Consider the following 21,771-nt stretch of genomic DNA (forward strand, 5'->3'; position numbering starts at 1 on the left):
CCCATTCAGCCACTGTTGAATCCATCTTGCTATTCCACCATTAATACCCAACAATTGAACCTTCTTAACCAACCTTCCATGTGGAGCCTTGTCAAAGGCCTTACTGAAGTCCATCCACCGCTTTACCCTCATCAATTTCACTAGTAACCTCTTCAAAAAATTCAAGAAGATTAGTCAAACATGACCTTACAGGCACAAATCCATGTTGACTGTTCCTAATCAGACCCTGTTTATCCAGATGCTTATATATATATATTATCTCTAAGTATTTAATAAGGAACTGCAGATGCTGGAGAATCGAAGGTTACACAAAAAAGCTGGAGAAACTCAGCAGGTGCAGCAACATCTATGGAGCGAAGGAAATAGGCAACGTTTCGGGCCGAAACCCTTTTTACATCTATAGCTTTCTATATGTCTGAAGAAGGGTTTCGGCCCGAAACGTTGCCTATTTCCTCCTTATCTCTAACTATCCTTTCCATTAATTTTCCCACCACTGACGTCAAACTAACCGGTCTATAACTGCCAGGTTTACTCTTAGAACCCTTTTTAAACAATGGAACAACATGCGCAGTATGCCAATTTTCCGGCACCATTCCCGTTTCTAATGGCATTTGAAATGTTTCTGTCATATCCTCTGCTATTTCTACACTAACTTCCCTCAATGTCCTAGGGAATATCCTGTCAGGACCTGGAGACTTATCCACTTTATATTTTTCAAAAGTGTCAGTACTTCCTCTTCTTTTAATCTCATTGTTTCCATAGTTACTCTACTTCTTTCCCTTACCTCACATTATTCAATATCCTTCTCCTTGGTGAATACCGAAGAAAATAATTGTTCAATATCTCCCCCATCTCTTTTGGCTCTGCAGATCGCTGTCCACTCTGACTCTCTAATGGACCAATTTTATCCCTCGTTATCCTTTTGCTATTAATATAGCTGTAGAAACCCTTTGGATTTACTTTCACCTTACTTGCCAAAGCAACCTCATATCTTCTTTTAGCTTTTCTAATTTATTTCTTAAGATTCTTTTTACATTCTTTGTACTCCTCAAGCACCTCATTTACTCCATGCTGCATATAATTATTGTAGATCTCTCTCTTTTTTCAAACCAAGTGTCCAATTTCCCTTGAAAACCATGGCTCTTTCCAATTATATATTGCTATATTAAGACACTGTTCTAATGAACTGACACCCATCCTCACCTCCATTTTCATCTGGTCACTTCAACTCTCAATTGTGCCTGATTGTTTCAAGTCAGCTGTGATCGTACAAGTCCCCAAGAAAAATAACATCACTTGTCTTAACGACTATAGGCCTGTTGCCTTAACTTCAGTCATCATGAAGGTTCTTGAGAGACTGGTATGCAAACATCTTTCCAACATTACGCTTGACCCCTATCAATTCGCCTACAGAGCCAACAGAAGTGTAGATGATGCATTGTCCCTCTGTGTGCACTCCATCCTCCAACACCTGGAATCCAGATCCACATATGCTCGCATTCTTTTTGTGGATTTTAGCTCCGCTTTCAATACCATCGTTCCTGTAAAGTTGATACACACTTTACAGGAACTGGGGGTCAACTCATCTCTATGTAAATGGATCTATAGCTTTCTATGTGACAGAAAACAGGTAGTAAAAATTGGTAACCATGTTTCACTGGCTAGGTTCCTGAACATCGGCGCCCCCCCCAGGGTTGCGTTTTATCACCTCTTCTGTACTCTGTATACACACATTTTTGCTGTTCACACTCTGACTCTATGTCTTGTTATTTAAGTTTGCAGATGACACAACTGTGGCAGGTCTTATTACTAATAACATCGAAACCGTTTACCGTAGTGAAGTAGAGGAGCTAGTAAGGTGGTGTGAGAACAACAACCTCATACTTAACATCTCAAAAACTAAGGAGCTGGTTGTTGATTTCAGAAAGAGTGCCACCCCCCCTCCTCCCTCTCTTCATCAATGGAGAGGTGGTTGAGAGGGTCACCTCCTTTAAGTTCCTTGGGACCACCATACATCAATCCCTATCATGGGAGCTCAACACCAGTCTCATAATCAGTAAGTGCCACCAGCGACTCTACTTCCTGCGGCAGCTTAAAAAATTCAGGGTCGGTCGACCAGCCATGACCCACTTCTATAGGTCTACCATAGAAAGCATACTCACATTCTCTATGCTTGTCTGGTATTTCACTTTACAATGATACACAACAATGATACAATTTATTTGTTGTCATTTGAACCTCATTGAGGTTCAAACGAAATTTGGTTTCTGCAGTCATACAAACAAGTAGAAGAACCACGACACAACACAATCTCTGGGCACAGAGATTGACACCCGCCTGTCCTTCTCCCAGCACACAGGCTCTGTGTACAAGAAGGCACAGCAACGCCTGTTCCTGCTGAGGAAACTCAGGAGCTTTGATGTCAGACAGGACATTTTAACAGCTGTCTATAAATCACTTATAGAATCTGTACTCACCTTTAACATCACATCCTGGTTCACCCTCACCTCTGTCAAAGACAAATCAAAGCTTTCCCCAATCATCAATCAGGCAAGCAAAATAACTGGCAAAACTCAAAATCAATTATCAGTACTCCACACCCAGGCAGTTAAAAGGAAAGCCAATCTCATTACACAGGATCCCACCCACCCCCTGCACAAGTCTTTCCAACTTCTGCCATCAGGCCGCCGATATAAAGTCCCCCTATCCAAGAAAAACATCCACAAAAACTAATTCATACCCATTGCCATAAACAGCTTAAATAAAAAATGAACAATGGACAAATTAACCCTGACGCATTGTCACTTTACACGTATCCACAACTTTTATCTTTTCTATTTTTACAGTTTTTAATCTTTATATTTGCTTTTAAGATCGATACACACTGTGTGTGCTCGCATAAATCTGTGTTGTATGACTGTTTATCAGTACATTGTCCTGTATGTATGTTGAGCCACGTCAAAGAAGATTTTCTGTTACGACAGACAATAAAGTTTTCTGAATCTGAATCTGAATTTACACAAACACCCATCACAGCGAATCTCCTCCTCGCTGTGATGGAAGGAAAAGTCTTATCTCTCCCCTGCACTCCTCATTCTTCTCCCGATGTCAGAGTCAAAGCCCTCGGCGGGCGATGGTAAGTAAGTCCCGCGGCCATTAAAGCCGCGCCAGGCGATGCAAGGCCCCGCTCCAGGTCATCCCCAAACCCGCAACTCAGGTGGGAGAAGTCACCGTTGCGGAAGCCCCGAAAAGCGGTCTCCCACTAGGGACCCGTGGGCTCCTGGTGTTACTGTCCACCAGACCTGCAGCTGGAGCCACCGAATCTCCGGGGTCGGGCCGCAGCCGCGCGCCACCACAGCTCTCCACACTCCGAACTCGGACAGCTTTGCGATGGTAATTAAGTCCGCAGGCTCTGCGACTGGAGCCCCAGGTCGTTCCGGTTGGAGGCCGCCCACGGTGCTAGGCCCCAACGACAACCCGACAGAGAAAAGGTCGGGTCCTCCATACAGGGAAAAGATTTTAAAAGTTTCATGTAGAATCTGTGCTGAATTAAAACCAAGGTTCTTCCGTCCTGAAGAAGAAAGATTGATCAAAGCTACTCAACCTATGGAACATTTGAGTATTGACTTCAAAGGGCCTTTACCATCCTCCTCTTGAAATGTTTATATGCTTACCTTACTTGATGAATATTCGAGATTTCCATTTGCTTTTCCTTGTCCAAATATGTCAGCTGCTACGGTTATGAAATGTTTAGATCAACTGTTTTCATTCTGTGCCAAGTTACATACATTCTGATAGGGGCACCTCATTCATGTCAAAAGATTTAAAATACTATTTTTCTAATAGAGGAATTGCAACAAGTAAAACAACACCCTGTCATCCTATTGGAAATGGTCAGATTGAGAGGTATAATGGAATCATTTGGAAAGCAGTGAAACTGGCTTTAAAGTCAAATGACTTACCAGATCAGCAGTGGGTATGTGTTCTACCAGATGCATTACATTCCATCAGATCTCTACTGTCAACTGCTACCAATACTACTCCACATGAGCGGTTCTTTAACTTCAAACGGTGTTCTTCTAGTGGTGCTTCTCTGCCATCATGGTTGACGAGCCCTGGGCCTGTGTTGCTTCGTCGGTATGTCCGATCAAATAATAATGAGCCGTTTGTTGATGAAGTTGAACTGACTGATGTCAACCCTTCTTATGCAACTATCAAGTATCAGGATGGACGTCAGTCAACTTCTCACTTCGTGACCTTGCACCATGTCCGACTTCTCCATCAGCTCCGTCACTTCTTGATAACACTAATTGAGAACTTCCTCCAACACTTTCATCATCCCCTATGGAAACTTCTATAAGAAATTCTAAAATTGTAAATCTAAATAACAATACGAGTGAAATTGACGACCAAGCAATAAATCTTCCACCAGCTATTGAAACACCATTATCTCCTGAAGCTCCAGTGCTGCGAAGGTCATCAAGGCGTACTAAACCTCCTGGCCGTCTCAACTTATAAACAGGAGGGGAGAATGAAGTGGGCGCATGTGCGCACGTGCGGGGCTCTTCTAGAGTGTGCGCATGTGCGGAGTATTTCGGGCGGGAAAGGCCTGCGGAATCGGCCATGTTTGCCAGATGTTTCTGAGTTTATGTATTAAAGAAATAAGTTGCTTAAAGCTTAAATAAAGTTAAGTAAATTACGAGTAGTGTAATGTTTCAATTGCCTCACAGTATGATAATTGGCTTTATTTCAACAAACCACAATAAACTGTTGTAGCTAAGGCTAGTTGGTGCAATGCATTGTGCGGAATTGATTCGGATTGATAATTTGGTTGCACAATCTTCCTAGACATTGTTATTGACAACAGTATGAAGTATGAAAAGCATCTTGCATACTGCAACTAGTGCATTTAGGCATTTTCAATACAGAATAGCATGCTTACGTTAAATTGCCTTCATTTCAGTAGGCCTTCGAAATAAATTGTTTATACCAGTCTAGTTGATTTAATGCATATATTTTCAATGCACAATAGTGTGCTTTCATTCAATTGCGTTTATTTGAGAAGACCTATGCAATAACCTGTTTTAAACTAGTCTCGTTGTTGCCATATACATTGCTGAATTGATTGGAGCCATTTATCCGGTTGTACAACCTTAAGGGCCTGTCCCACCAGCATGCTTTAGCATGTGTCTAGCGCGACCAAACGTGGTCGATTGAGGCGTACGGCCTCACGGGGCCGGTCCCACTTCGATCGCCGGAGGCGTATGGAGTTGTGCGGGGCTGGTTTCAACATCGCACGGGGCTCCCAAAATCTTGCACTGTTTCAAAAATTCCGCGCGCCAATGGCCTGTCGGGCCGCAGGTGCATTGAGGGCATACGCAGCGACTCGACGTCGTACGCAGCGACTCGACGTCGTACGCAGCATCTCGATGTCGTACGCAGCATCTGGACGGTGTACACCTAGCGCGTGGCGTTGCGCGATGATGTCACCGCCCGACGCCGTGCGACGTCCAAATTCATTCGGCCTGCCTCCTGCCCAGCTGATTGGTGAGTTTGACGTAAATTACGTATCGCGCAAACTTTGGGCGTACTTACCGCGTACCTACCGCGAACTTAGCCCGAATTCCGTTTCCGTTTGGTCGCGCTAGACGCATGCCATCGCATGCTGGTGGGACAGGCCCTTTACCAGGAAATGGTATTGCCAATCATATGAAGAAGCATTCTACTGATTGCAAGTGATCCAGTTAGTCATTTGCAATATCCAGTATGCATATTTCTGCAAGTCAATACCATGTATCACCTCAACGAGACTAGTTCATGACAGCTTACTGTTACAGGCAATTGAAAGTGACAATGCTAACCTTATTTGGAGACACCTCACTGGACTGCTTGCTACAGTATATGTGGCAGGCTTTTTAATACGGTTGGAAATATCTCTTCCTTAGAAGGATTAACAAATGAATAAACATCTTCAATCAAAACGGCATCATGTATTACATCAACTAGACCACTTTACCACAGGTTATTGTGAAAGTCTGCTGAAATAAAGGCTGACGCACATAACACATCTGCTCTGTATTTGAAACACTGGTTTGGACTGATCGTGGTGACTGAAATGCTTTTTCATATGGTAGGTAATAAACTTTCCAAGGAAGGTTGTACATCCAAATAAACGTTTCCAATCAATTCAGCACCATGCATTGCATCAACTAGATTTATGTACCACATGTTATTGTGAAGATCTGCCAAAATAAAGGCAATTGAAGGTAACGTTACTACTCTGTATTGGAATTCAGGATCAGTTCCTGGGGATTGGAGGGTAGCTAATGTTATCCCACTTTTTAAGAAAGGAGGAAGAGCAAAAACAGGGAACAGTTAGCCTGACATCGGTGGTGGGGAAGATGCTGGTGTCAATCATAAAAGATGAAATAGCGGCACATTTGGATAGCAATAACAGGATCGGTCTGAGTCAGCATGGATTTACGAAGGGGAAATCATGCTTGCCTAATCTTCTGGAATTTTTTGAGGATGTAACTAGGAAAATGGACAAGGCCAGTGGATGTAGTGTACCAGGACTTTCAGAAATCATTTGATAAGATCCCACATAGGAGATTAGTGGGCAAAATTAGGGCACATTGTATTGGGGGTAGAGTCCTGACATGGATAGAAAATTGGTTGTCAGACAGGAAACGAGTAGGGATAGTAAGATTAAACGAGAACTTACCAGTTTGAAGTTTGATCTTGATTTTATGAGGAGTTACGATGAGCGATTACGTGAAGGGCCGTCCGTCTGCGTGCGCGTCAGTCTTCAAAGCAGCGGTGTTAAATCACAGATAAAAAGAAGACCTTAGAATAGTAAGATTGAAGAAACTAGAACTTCCATGTGACCTTGATAGTATGAGGGTGGGAGCGGTGGGCACGTAATCGCTCATCGTAACTCCTCATAAAATCAAGATCAAACTTCAAACTGGTAAGTTCTCGTTTAATCTTACTATTTTACTTCGGAGTCACGTGAGTGACTACGTGAAGATTTCAAAGCTCTGTGATTTCACGCCGGTTACGAATGCAGGCGTCCCTCACTGAATGGATTGACCATGGATTAGAGTGTTATTAAAGCATTCAGACATAACGTAGTTATTAACAACACTGATGCTTTAAGTAAAGAAAAGAAATATAATGTTTTATTTGCTTCCCCTCCAACCTGTGGGGAAGCTAGTTGACAGAATTTAAGATGGCACGAGCAAATGCCCCTGGTCCGATTATGGGTTTATTATAAAACCGCTGGAACGTTCTTTCATTCACCCATCCTGCTGCTGCTAGTATGTCATCCAGGGGCACGTCCATCGTTCTTGCTGCCGACGTAGATGCAGCCCTGGTGGAGTGAGATTTAAAGATATGAGTATTTATTTCCGCTACCACCATTACCTCCTTTAACCATCTGGAGATGGTTTGTGTCGACACCTTTCGGTGTGGTTTCTTGTGGCTGATGAGGACCGATTGTTCTGTGCCTCTGAGGTTTTCCGTGACTCTCAGGTAGTGGTGTAAATGTGTTACCACGCCCAATCGTTGGTCCTCTGGATATGCCAGGAATTGGATCTTCCTTACTGGCATTCCTGGCCTGCTCAGTTTGATCAGGTCCTTTACAATTAATGTTATTTCATTCATGTTGCTGGTCATGTAGTCCAGTCATAGTTTTTGTAGTGTCTGGACTCTTTGGGCTGTTATTAGCGCCATCAGCATAACTACTTTCAAAGTAAGTTTTGGCAAGGATAAGGCCGTTGGTTGTCCCCACTGACGAAGTAAGGTCAGTACCACGCTCACATCCCATGTGTCCGTGTATCTAGGCCCTGGGGGTATCAAATTATAAATTCCCTTCATGAATTTTATTACGAAGGGGTGCGTTCCTATCGGCCCGTGCCCTGCCTCCAGTGTCAAATAGGAGGACAGTGCACATCTGGCACTGTTGATTGCGCTATAACTTAATTTATAGTCATAGTACAGGCTTGATAGGAACTCCAAAACATCCATTATCCGAACTGTGTTGTAGGTTATTTTGTTTGCATGGCAAAAAGTTTCCCACTTCTTAATATGAGTGGCGTACTGTTTTATGGTACTCTCCCTCCATGCTTTGGTGATGACATCCACAGTTCGTTCGGATAATCCAATGTCTTGAAATGGCCTTCTTAGAATCTGCAAACCAACAAATCAATCTGGTCTGAGAGTGGATGGCTGCTCCCTGAAACTGGGTTTACTAGGAGATCTCTCCTCTTAAGTACAACCATTAATGGCTGGACTCTGATCCCCAATATTTTTGGGAACCAGGCTTGTGTATGCCAATCTGGTACTACTATAATGCCTGTGACTTTGTCTTGCTTGATTTTTGCCAAGCATCGGTTTATGAGGCAGAATGGTGGGAATGCATAGATATACATTCCTCCCTAGTTTAGGGAAAAGGCATCCACTGACTCCGCTCCTGGGTCTGGTTCCCAGGACACATATCTTGGTAACTGATGGTTCAATCTAGATGCAAAGAGATCCACATCTGGAGTGCCAAATCGTATTGTTATTTCTTTGAATACCGTACGATCCAACATCCATTCTATGTTATCATTAAACATTCGTGACCTTGCATCTGCCACCGTGTTATATCTCCCTGGTAGATATACTGCCGTGACCCAAATATCCCTCTCAATGCACCAGTGCCAGATGAGGTTAGATAATCTGTTGCAGGATACTGATTTTACACCACCCATGTGATTGATATATGCTACTGCCATAGTGTTATCAATCTGAATTTGAACATGCACTTGTTGCATGTTGTTACAGAGAGACATTTGTCCATATTGTGCCCCCAACAATTCTAGGTAATTGATTCCATATTGTTGTAGTATAGTTGACTCTTGCTCGTTCCATCTGCCTCCACAGCTCTTGTCTGTGTTTGTGGCTCCCCATCCTAACCCGCTTGCGTCGGTTTGGAGAAACACTGATGGTTTCTCGATAAAGATTTCCCTTGAGCTGAGTCTTATGTTTGCCATCCACCATTGTAATTCAATGATGGCTTCTGGTGGTAACTGCATTGATTTGCCAAACTGACCTGCATGTTGTTTCAATGCTCGTTCCTTTGCCCGCTGTAAATGCTGGTAGTGCAAAGGTCCGTAGCGTACTGCAGGAAATGCAGCTACCAATTTCCCTATAGCACTAGCTGTTTGTCTGATAGTTGGTTTGTTTTTCCCCATCAGATCATAGCAGGCTTTCCTCAAGTCTTTTTGTTTGCCTTTTGGCAGAGTCACCAACATGGTTACTGTGTTTATAGTAAATCCTAGATAATCAATTACCTGGGTAGGAGTTAAGGGTCATCCAAATATGCCATGACTATGTGATTTTGAGATCTTAGCAGCCCCAGAATTGGTTTTAGTAATTTGGTAAACAGTCTAGGGGCTGATGTCAACAGTTTGGTAGAGCCTTGTATTGCCATAATTGACCCATCCAGGTAAACTTCAAATATCTCCTATACTCTTTGTGAATTGACACCGAATAATATGCATCTTTTAGGTCGATGCATGCAATATAGCCATTTTTGGAAACCAACTGAGTTGCTGTTCCAAAATTGTCCATTTTTAAGTGTTTGTATTGCACATTTGTATTTAGTTCCGCAAGGTCCAGAATAATCGGATCCCTCCATCTTTTCTCTCTTTTGGAAAAATGTTGGATATAAATTTGTGAGGTTCTGTGTATGACCTCTCAATGACATTATTGTCAGATAGTGTTTCTATTTCTTTTTGTATATCCATTGTCTCTTTTTGGGAAAATACATATGTGCGAGTATTCGAATGTGTTGGTGGTGGTGATAAATTGAACTCAATTTTGAATCCTTCTATACTGTGTAGTATGAATGGATCCTTTGTAACCCAACACCATTCTTTTAAGAAGTTTTTCAACCTACCACCCACCTGTAAGTGAGGTTTGATTGGTATGTTCCCTAAGGAACTGGTTTGACTTACCTCTGTTGTTACTGGCGTCGTGGTGTTTGCTTTCGTCTGCGAGGTTTGGGGAGCAGAGCTAGTGGTTGCTCTCTCCTCATCCTCGCTGTTGGTCTGCTCGGGCCTGCCCCATAAAAAGACCTTGTCTCAGAGGTGAACCTTCCTCGTGTGCCTGGTTCTCTTGGTGTGAAACACCGAGAGCTGTAGGGGTGGAATCTTGTGGCTGGGCCTCTGGGTGTGGGCTGACCTCTTGTTATGAGGCGCACAGTTTTTGCCTCATCATCCAGGTCCCGTATCTGTCTGGACAGGTCTTCTCCAAACAGGTAGTTTTCCGGCTGGTTGTCGCTGGCTTTACAAAGTGCAGCAAACTTTGAATTTATTGCCGGCTTTATAGCTTCTTTGCGTATGCAGTTTATCTCAAAATGTGCATTACATAGCAGTGCCATGGTGTCTTGCTCCCGCACAGTGAGGATGCCTCCTTCCACACCGCCCGCAAATGAAGTGATTCCCGACCCAAGCAGGTTTAACACTTTTTGGAACGTCAGTTCTTGGTTCCTTATTATGGGACCTATTTGTCCCCAAATTATGCGGTTTACCGTTTGCACCTTTAGGGAAGCACAGTTTGATGGTGGTGGGTATCTGTTTAGGGTTTCCTCCATAACCAGATCCTTCAGTTGATGAGACGCCAAGTAGTTTATATCCATACCAGGGCATCAGAAATGTCCTCGTTCTTCAGGGAACGGGGATTCCCCTCCGCCACCATAGATGAAGCTCACAACAGGGTCTCATCCATACCCCGTAACACTGCTCCCTCTCCCCATCCCCGCACTCGCAACAAGGGCAGAGTCCCTCTGGTCCTCACCTTTCACCCCACCAGCCGGCAAATACAACACATAATCCTCAGCCATTTCCGCCACCTCCAACGTGACCCCACCACTCGCCACATCTTCCAATCTCCCCCCATGTCTGCCTTCCGCAAAGACAGCTCCCTCCGCAACTCCCTTGTCAATTCTTCTCTTCCCTCCCGCACCACCCCCTCCCCGGGTACTTTCCGTTGCAACCGCAAGAAATGCAACACCTGTCCCTTCACCTCCCCCCTCGACTCCATTCAAGGACCCAAGCAATCGTTCCAGGTGCGACAAAGGTTCACCTCTATCTCCTCCAACCTCATCTACTGCATCCTCTGCTCTAGCTGTCAGCTGATTTACATCGGGGAGACTAAGCGTAGGTTGGGCGATCGTTTCGCCGAACACCTCCGCTCAGTCCGCAATAACCAACCTGACCTCCCGGTGGCTCAGCACTTCAACTCCCCCTCGCATTCCCTATCTGACCTCTCTGTCCTGGGTCCCCTCCATTACCAGAGTGAGCAACACCGGAAATTGGAGGAACAGCACCTCATATTCCGCCTGGGGACCTTGCGTCCGGATGGCATTAACATTGAATTCTCCCAATTTTGCTAGCCCTTGCTGTCTCCTCCCCTTCCTTAACCCTCTAGCTGTCTCCTCCCACACTCCTATCCGCCCGCCCTCGGGCTCCCCCTCCCCTTTTCCTTCCTTCTCCCCACCCCCCATCAGTCTGAAGAAGGGTTTCGGCCCGAAACGTCGCCTATTTCCTTCGCTCCATAGATGCTGCTGCACCCGCTGAGGTTCTCCAGCAATTTTGTGTACCTTCGATTTTCCAGCATCTGCAGTTCCTTCTTGAACAGTTTATATTCCTTGCAAGGTCATCATCCAATGGTGCTCCCAGTGATGTGGAGATCGCATATTTGGTAGATTGTAGCCCTAAGAGATAAATCTAACTCTCTCTTGAAAATATCCAGCGAATTGGCCTCCACTGCCTTCTGTGGCAGAGAATTCCACAGTTCACAACTCTCTGGGTAAAACAGTTTTTCCTCATTTCAGTCCTAAATGGCCTACCCCTTATTCTTAAACTGTGACCCCTGATTCTGGACTCCCCCAAAATCGGGAAAAGTTTTCCTGCATCTAGCCTGTCCAATCCTTTAAGAATTGGACAGCAAAGCCACCTCAAAGCCAGCCTCCCCCCCACACTGGACCCCCATCAGTTTGCCTACCGGACCAACAGGTCTACAGAGGACGCCATATCGGCGGCCCTACACTCTGCCCTGACCCACCTGGACAACAATAACACCTACATCAGGCTGCTGTTCATTGATTTCAGCTCCGCCTTTAACACTGTCATCCACGCTAGCTTGATCACCAAACTCAGCGGACTTGGCATCTCCACCTCCCTCTGCAATTGGACACTGGATTTCCTCACCAACAGACCACAGTCTGTTAGGGTCAAAAGCCTCACCTCCTCCACTATAACACTGAACACCGGCATGCTACCAGGGCTGTGTGCTCAGCCCTCTCCTCTACTCCCTCTTCACCCATGACTGCATCCCTAAGAATGGCTCCAACGCCATCATTAAATTTGCCGACGACACCACGGTGGTAGGGCTGATCAGTGACAACGACGAGTCAGCCTACAGGGATGAGGTCCAGCACCTGACAACCTGGTGTGCCAACAATAACCTCGTCCTCAACTCCAAGAAGACGAAGGAAATTATTGTTGACTTCAGGAAGATCAGAGGGGGCAGACATACCCCCATCCATATAAACGGGACTGAGGTGGAGCGCGTCTCCAACTACAAATTCCTCGGGGTGCTACACATCTCGGAGGATCTGTCCTGGTCCCTCAACACCTCCAAACTGATCAGAAAGACGCAGCAGCGCCTTTACTTCCTGAGGAGGTTCAAGAAAGCTCACCTGTCCCCCCAGATCCTGACCAACTTTTACCGCTGTACCATCAAAAGCATCCTGACCACCTGCTTCACGGTATGGTACAGCAGTTGCACCGTAGCGGACTGGAAGGCACTACAACGGGTCGTGAAACCCGCGCAGTACATCATCGGTGCCCCGCTCCCTGCCATGGATGCCCTCCACTGAAAACGGTGTCTGAGACGGGCCAGGAAGATCATCAAAGACCCCTCCCACCCTAACCATGGACTGTTTGCCCTCCTCCCATCAGGGAGGTGGTACAGGAGCCTCAGGTCTCGTACTAGTAGGATGAGGAACAGCTTCTACAACAACACTATCACATTGCTGAACTTGGAGTGCCGCCGATAGATTTGTCCAGTCTCTCCGTCCACATTGTTTGCTTATTCTGTATTTTTATTTCTATATTGCCCTATTACTACGGACTGACGCTAAACTGCATTTCGTTGTACCCATACTTGTATTTGTGCAATGACATTAAAGTTGAATTGAAATTGAATTGAAATATATGTTTCTACAAGATCCCATCTCATCCTTCTAAATTCCAGTGAATACAAGCCCAGTCGACCCATTCTTTCATCATATGTCAGTCCCGCCATCCTGGGAATTAACCTGGTGAACCTATGCTGCACTCCCTCAATAGCAATAAAATCCTTCCTCAAATTAGGCACCCAAAATTGCACACAATACTCCAGGCGCGACCTCACCAGGGCCCTGTACAACTGCAGTAGGATCTCCTTGCTCCTAAACTCAAATCCTCTCACAATGAAGGCCAACATGCCATTAGCTTGCTTCACTGCCTGCTGTACCTGCATTTTACCTTCAGTGACTGATGTACAAGCACACCCAGGTCTCATTGCACCACCCTTTTTCCTAATCTGACCATTAACATAATCTCGGGAGACCATTCCTTCTCTCCAGAGTTGCTGCCTGACCCGCTGAGTTTACTCCAGCTTTTTGTGTCTATCTTTGGTTTAAACCAGCATCTGCAGTTCCTTCTTACACCATTCAGATAATAACCTGCCTTCCTGTTCTTGCCACCAAACTGGATAACCTCACATTTATCCATATTATACTGCATCTGCCATGCATCTGCCCACTCACCCAACCTATCCAAGTCACACAGCAATCTCGTAGCATCCTCATTGCAGCTCACACTGCCACCCAGCTTTGTGCCATCTGCAAACATTTAATTCCCTCATCAAAATCATTAATATATATTGCAAATAACTGGGGTCCCAGCACCGAGCCTTGCAGCACCCCACTAGTCACTGCCTGCCAATCTGAAAAGGACCCGTTAATTCCTACTCTTTGCTTCCTGTCTGCCAACCAGTTCTCTATCCATGTCAATACCCTACCCCCAATACCATGTGCTCTAATTTTGCACTCCCTCTTGTGTGGGACCTTGTCAAAGGCTTTTTGAAAGCAGATACACTACATCCACTGGCTCTCCCTTATCCATTCTACTTGTTACATCCTCCAAAAATTCCAGAAGATTAGTCAAGCATGATTTCCCCTTCATAAATCCATGCTGCCTTTGACCGATCCCGTCACTGCTCTTCAAATGTGTTGCTATAAAATCCTTAATAATCGACTCAAGCATCTTCCCCACTACCGATGTAAGGTTAACTGGTCTATAATTCCCCGGTTTCTCTCTCCCTCCTTTCTTAAAAAGTGGAGTTACATTGGCTACCCTCCAGTCCACAGGAACTGATCCAGAGTCGAGAGAACATTGGAAAATGATCGCCAATGCATCCACGATTTCTAGGGCCATCTCCTCGAGTACTCTGGGATGCAGACCATCAGGCCCTAGGGATTTATCTGCCTTCAGTCCCAACAGTTTACCTAACACCATTTCCTGACTAATGTGGATTCCCTTCAGTTCCTCCCTCCCACTAGATCCTCGGCCCCCTAGTATTTCTGGGAGATTGGTTGTGTCTTCATTCGTGAAGACAGAACCAAAGTACTCATTTAACTGTTTCCTCGTTTCCCATTATAAAGTCACCTGTCTCTGACTGTAAGGGACCTATGTTTGTCATCACTAATATTTTCCTTTTTACATATCTAAAGAAGCCTTTAGAGTTTGTATTTCCCACAAGCTTTCTTTCATGCTCCCCTCTTAATTAACTCCTTTATCCTCCTCTGTTGTTCTAAATTTCTCCCAGTCTTCCGGTTTGCTGCTTCTGGCCAATTGATATGCCTCTTCCCTTGGATTTTACACTATCCTTTTCCCGCGTTAGCCACAGTTGAGCTGCCTTCCCTGTTTTATTTTTTCGCCAGACAGGGATGAACAATTTTCATCAATGTGGTTTTTAAATCTTTGCCATTGCATCTCCACTGTCAAACCTTTAAGCATTATTTGCCCTTCTATCCCAGCCAATTCCCGTCTCATACCTTCAAAGTCCCATTTATTCAAGTTCAGGACCCTAGTCTCTGAATTAACCGCGTCACTCTCCATCCTAATGTAGAATTGCACCATATTATGGTCACTGTTGCCCAAGGGGCCTTGCACATCAAGATCACTAAGTAATCCTTCCTCATTACACCATGCCTAGTCTAGGATGGCCTGCCCTCTAGTCGGTACTTCTACATATTGGTTTAAAAAACGATCCCGTATGCATTCCAGGAAATCCTCCTCAGCGCTGCTAACAATTTGGTTGTCCCAATCTATATGTTGATTAAAGTCACCCATGATAACTGCTGTACCTCTGCTACATGCATCCCTAATTTCCTGCTTGATGTTATCCCCAACCTCCCTACTGTTGTTCTGCATGATAGGATGTTCCAGAAAGTTAGATTCCATTGGATTCAAGGTGAATTAGCAAATAAAATACAAATGGGACAAAAGCACAGGCTTGGCGATAGTTTTGCTGAACACCTCAGCTCAGTCTGCCTATATCTACCTGATCTCCCGTTTGCTAAACACTTTAACTTCCCCTCTCATTCCCACACTTACCTTACTGTCCTGGGCCTCCTCCACTGTCAGAGTGAGGCCCAATGCAAATTGGAGGAACAGCACCTCACATTTTGCTTGAGCAGCTTACAACTCAGTGATATGAATATTGACTTCTCTGCTTTCCCTCTCTCCATCCCTCCCCCATCCTAGTTCTCCGAGTAGTTTCACTGTCCTCCTGATTACATTTTACTGATTATATGCTCGTTTTCACCTATCCCTCTGCTAACAATGATCCATTCCACATTTTCCTTGAACTTCGTCCCCTGGTCCCTTATTTTCACACCTGCTCCCTCTCCCCTGACTCTCGGTCTTAAGAAGGGCCTCCCATTCATCACCCATTCCTTCTCTCCATTGATGCTGCCTGGCCCACTGAGTTACTCCAGCATTGTGTGTCTATCTTCGGTGTAAACCAGCATCTGCAGTTCCTTCCTACACAATAAAATACAAAATTAGCTTGCAGGAAGGGGACAGAGACTAGTGGTGGAGGATTGTATTTCAGATTTTAGACCTGTGACTAGTAGTGTGTCACAAGGATTGTACTAGATCCACTGTTGGATTCCATCAATATTATTAAGAATTTGGGTGTAAATGTAGTTGGCAATGGTTAGTAAGTTTGCATACGATACAAAAATGACAGTAGAGTTGAGTGTGAAGATGGTTATCGCATTTTCAGAGGTATAATATGGAAATAGGCCTTTCAGCCCACAAAGTTCATGCCAACCATCAATCACACATACAAACTAGTTCTATGTTATCGCACGTTTGCAGCCACTCCCTGTACACCAGGGGCAATTTACAAAGGCAAATTCACCTACAAATCTGCATGTCTTATGATGTTAAAGCACACGGCATTGTGGGTTCAGTATTGATGCGGATAGAGAACTGGCTGGCAAACAGGAAGCAAAGAGTAGGAGTAAACGGGTCCTTTTCACAATGGCAGGCAGTGACTAGTGGGGTACCGCAAGGCTCAGTGCTGGGACCCCAGCTATTTACAATATATATTAATGATCTGGATGAGGGAATTGAAGGCAATATCTCCAAGTTTGCGGATGACACTAAGCTGGGGGGCAGTGTTAGCTGTGAGGAGGATGCTAGGAGACTGCAAGGTGACTTGGATAGGCTGGGTGAGTGGGCAAATGTCTGGCAGATGCAGTATAATGTGTATAAATGTGAGGTTATCCATTTTGGTGGCAAAAACGGGAAAGCAGACTATTATCTAAATGGTGGGCGATTGGGAAAGGGGGAGATGCAGCGAGACCTGGGTGTCATGGTACACCAGTCATTGAAGGTAGGCATGCAGGTGCAGCAGGCAGTAAAGAAAGCGAATGGTATGTTAGCTTTCATTGCAAAAGGATTTGAGTATACGAGCAGGGAGGTTCTACTGCAGTTGTACAGGGTCTTGGTGAGACCACACCTGGAGTATTGCGTACAGTTTTGGTCTCCAAATCTGAGGAAGGACATTATTGCCATAGAGAGAGTGCAGAGACGGTTCACCAGACTGATTCCTGGGATGTCAGGACTGTCTTATGAGGAAGACTGGATAGACTTGGTTTATACTCTCTAGAATTTAGGAGATTGAGAGGGGATCTTATAGAAACTTACAAAATTCTTAAGGGGTTGGACAGGCTAGATGCCGGAAGATTGTTCCCGATGTTGGGGAAGTCCAGGACAAGGGGTCACAGCTTAAGGATAAGGGGGAAATCCTTTAAAACCGAGATGAGAAGAACTTTTTTCACGCAGAGTGGTGAATCTCTGGAACTCTCTGCCACAGAGGGTAGTTAAGGCCAGTTCATTGGCTATATTTAAGAGGGAGTTAGATGTGGCCCTTGTGGCCAAGGGGATCAGAGGGTATGGAGAGAAGGCAGGTACGGGATACTGAGTTGGATGATCAGCCATGATCATATTGAATGGCGGTGCAGGCTCGAAGGGCCGAATGGCCTACTCCTGCACCTAATTTCTATGTTTCTATGTTTGAGGTGACCGGACCACTTGAAGGAAACCTATGTGGTTAACGGGTGAATGTGCAAACTTCACACACAGACAGCACCCGAGGTCAGGATCAAACTGGGTCTCGTTGAGAGACAGCAACTTGAAGAGCAACACCACTGTGCCACCCTCTGGTGTGATCTAATATTGCAACAAGACCAAGGAAAGTGGGAGAGTGGGCCAAGGAATGGCAGATTGCATTTAACGTGGATAAGAGCAAACAATTGCATTTTGTCAAGTTAAACCTGGTGAGAACATACAGGGCAGGGCAGAACAGTAGATGACAGGGGCTTGGTGAGTGTCATAGACAGAAAGACCAAGGGGTGCAAGCACATATCTCAAAGTAGCATTACAGGTGGATAGGGTGCTGAAGACAGCATTTGATAAGCTTGACTTCATAGTCAGGGCATTACATGGAATAATGGTAATGTCATGTTAAAGCTGTAAAAGATATTGGTTCAGTTTAGTTTAGAAATACAGCGCGGTTAGTAGGTTTGCATATGATACAAAAATGACAGTAGAGTTGAGTGTGAAGATGGTTATCGCATTTTCAGAGGTATAATATGGAAATAGGCCTTTCAGCCCACAAAGTTCATGCCAACCATCAATCACACATACAAACTAGTTCTATGTTATCGCACGTTTGCAGCCACTCCCTGTACACCAGGGGCAATTTACAGAGGCAAATTCACCTACAAATCTGCATGTCTTTGTGATGTTAAAGCACACGGCATTGTGGGTTCAGTATTGATGCGGATAGAGAACTGGCTGGCAAAAAGGATGCAAAGAGTAGGAGTAAACGGGTCCTTTTCACAATGGCAGGCAGTGACTAGTGGGGTACCGCAAGGCTCAGTGCTGGGACCCCAGCTATTTACAATATATATTAATGATCTGGATGAGGGAATTGAAGGCAATATCTCCAAGTTTGCGGATGACACCAAGCTGGGGGGCAGTGTTAGCTGTGAGGAGGATGCTAGGAGACTGCAAGGTGACTTGGATAGGCTGGGTGAGTGGGCAAATGTTTGGCAGATGCAGTATAATGTGGATAAATGTGAGGTTATCCATTTTGGTGGCAAAAAAACGGGAAAGCAGACTATTATCTAAATGGTGGCCGATTGGGAAAGGGGGAGATGCAGCGAGACCTGGGTGTCATGGTACACCAGTCATTGAAGGTAGGCATGCAGGTGCAGCAGGCAGTAAAGAACGCGAATGGTATGTTAGCTTTCATTGCAAAATGATTTGAGAATAGGAGCAGGGAGGTTCTACTGCAGTTGTACATGGTCTTGGTGAGACCACACCTGGAGTATTGCGTACAGTTTTTGGTCTCCAAATCCGAGGAAGGACATTATTGCCATAGAGGGAGTGCAGAGAAGGTTCGCCAGACTGATTCCTGGGATGTCAGGAATGTCTTATGAAGAAAGACTGGATAGACTTGGTTTATACTCTCTAGAATTTAGGAGATTGAGAGGGGATCTTATAGAAACTTACAAAATTCTTAAGGGGTTGGACAGGCTAGATGCAGGAAGATTGTTCCCGATGTTGGGGAAGTCCAGGACAAGGGGTCACAGCTTAAGGATAAGGGGGAGATCCTTTAAAACCGAGATGAGAAGAACTTTTTTCACACAGAGAGTGGTGAATCTTTGGAACTCTCTGCCACAGAGGGTAGTTGAGGCCAGTTCATTGGCTATATTTAAGAGGGAGTTAGATGTGGCCCTTGTGGCTAAGGATATCAGGGGGTATGGAGAGAAGGCAGGTACGGGATACCGAGTTGGATGATCAGCCATGATCATATTGAATGGCGGTGCAGGCTCGAAGGGCCAAATGGCCTACTCCTGCACCTAATTTCTATGTTTCTATGTTTGAGGTGACCGGACCACTTGAAGGAAACCTATGTGGTTAACGGGTGAATGTGCAAACTTCACACACAGACAGCACCCGAGGTCAGGATCAAACTGGGTCTTGTGGAGAGACAGCAACTTGAAGAGCAACACCACTGTGCCACCCTCTGATGTGATCTAATATTGCAACAAGACCAAGGAATGTGGGAGAGTGGGCCAAGGAATGGCAGATTGCATTTAACGTGGATAAGAGCAAACAATTGCATTTTGTCAAGTTAAACCTGGTGAGAACATACAGGGCAGGGCAGAACAGTAGATGACAGGGGCTTGGTGAGTGTCATAGACAGAAAGACCAAGGGGTGCAAGCACATATCTCAAAGTAGCATTACAGGTGGATAGGGTGCTGAAGACAGCATTTGATAAGCTTGACTTCATAGTCAGGGCATTACATGGAATAATGGTAATGTCATGTTAAAGTTGTAAAAGATATTGGTTCAGTTTAGTTTAAAAATACAGTGCGGAAACAGGACTTTGGCCCACCGGGTCCGCGCCGACCAGTGATCCCCGCACATTAACACTATCCTACACCCACTATGGACAATTATTACATTGATACCAAGCCAATTAACCTACAAACCTGTACGTCTTTGGAGTGTGGGAGGAAAAAGAGATTTCGGAGAAAACCCACGCGGTCTTGGGGAGAACGTACAAACTCCGTACAGACAGCACCCGTAGTCGGGAACGAACCCAGGTCTCTGGTGCTGCATTCGCTGTAAGGCAGCAACTCTACCACTGCGCCACCGTGACCCCCCTAGACTGGTGAATCTACACTTTGAATACTGTGTACAATTCTAGTCACCTATCTATGGGAATGATGTCACTAGCTGGAAAGGGTGGAGAAAAGATTCACAAGGATGTTCCTGGGTCTGTATGGCTTGAGCTAGAAGGGGAGAGACTGGATATGCTGGGGCTTTTAACTCTTAAGCAGCGCGGCAGAGGCATCACATAATCGAGGTTTATAAAGATCATGAGAGATTTCAATATCACGCTGAATGGTCGCGGTCTGGTGCAGTCTAAAAACAGAGGGCATAGTCTTACGGTGAGAGGGGCAAGGTTTAAAGAGGATCTGAGGAGCAATTTTTCACTCACAAGGCGGTTTAGTTTAGTTTAGTTTAGTGACACAGCGTGGAAACAGGCTCTTTGACCCACCAAGTCTGCACAGACCAGCGATCCTCGCACATTAACTCTACTCTACACACACTAGGCACACATTTACATTCATACCATGTCAATGAACCGACAAACCTGTACATCTTTAGAGTGTGGGAGGAAACAAAAGATCTCGGAGAAAACCCAAGCAGGTCACGGGGAGAAGGTACAAACTTCGTACAGACAGCACCCGTAGTCGGGATCAAACACGTGACTATGGGGCTGAAAGCGCTGCAAGGCAGCATCTCTACCACTGGGTGAATATAGAAAGAGCTGCCAATGGAAATGGTAGAGTTGGGTACAATGACAACATTTCGACAGGTACATAGGTAGGAAAAGCTTTGAGGGGCCAAATAGAGACAAATGGAACTAGCTCAGATAGGCAACAGCATTGGCACGTAGGTGTCATTCCGTTTCTGCGCTGTATAACTCTGTGACTCAATTTTCGTGGGACAAATTAGACATATATAACTAGCGTATACAACTCGTGTGAGGTGGTTGTATATTTGCAGCAATGTACCAGGTTCTTGGGGCTTGCTTCACGGAATTGACCACCGCACCCACCACCTGCTCCCATTGCCTTTGGAGATTTTGGGGGGGGGGGGCTCAGTCCCTGCAGGCAAATCACATTTATCCTTCCCTGTCAAGGACTCCAGAGCAATGCAAAAAGTCATTAAAGCCCCACTCTCAAATGTAGCACCATTGCCCAAATAATAATGATGGACAATTATTTGTAAGGCACCACTTGCACCACAGCATTCAGATAGAATGCATGAAAACAGTTTAAGAGGTAAAGGCTTGCTTTCAGCAGTGTAGGTTAAAGGCCTGTCCCACTTAGGCGATTTTTCAGCGGACGGCCGGCGACTGTCAAGTTCCCGGCAGTTGCTGAAAAACCGGGAACTGGAACGGTGACTGTCAGAATTGAACACACCCAAACACATCGCAAAGGTGGAAGACAGGGAAAGCAGGGAGAGCGCTGCCTGAAATTCACACGTTGCAAAGCCAAGGTGATACAGACACACACC

This window comes from Leucoraja erinacea, chromosome 13 (genome assembly GCF_028641065.1).
Source record: "Leucoraja erinacea ecotype New England chromosome 13, Leri_hhj_1, whole genome shotgun sequence".
Lineage (NCBI taxonomy): Eukaryota > Metazoa > Chordata > Chondrichthyes > Rajiformes > Rajidae > Leucoraja > Leucoraja erinaceus.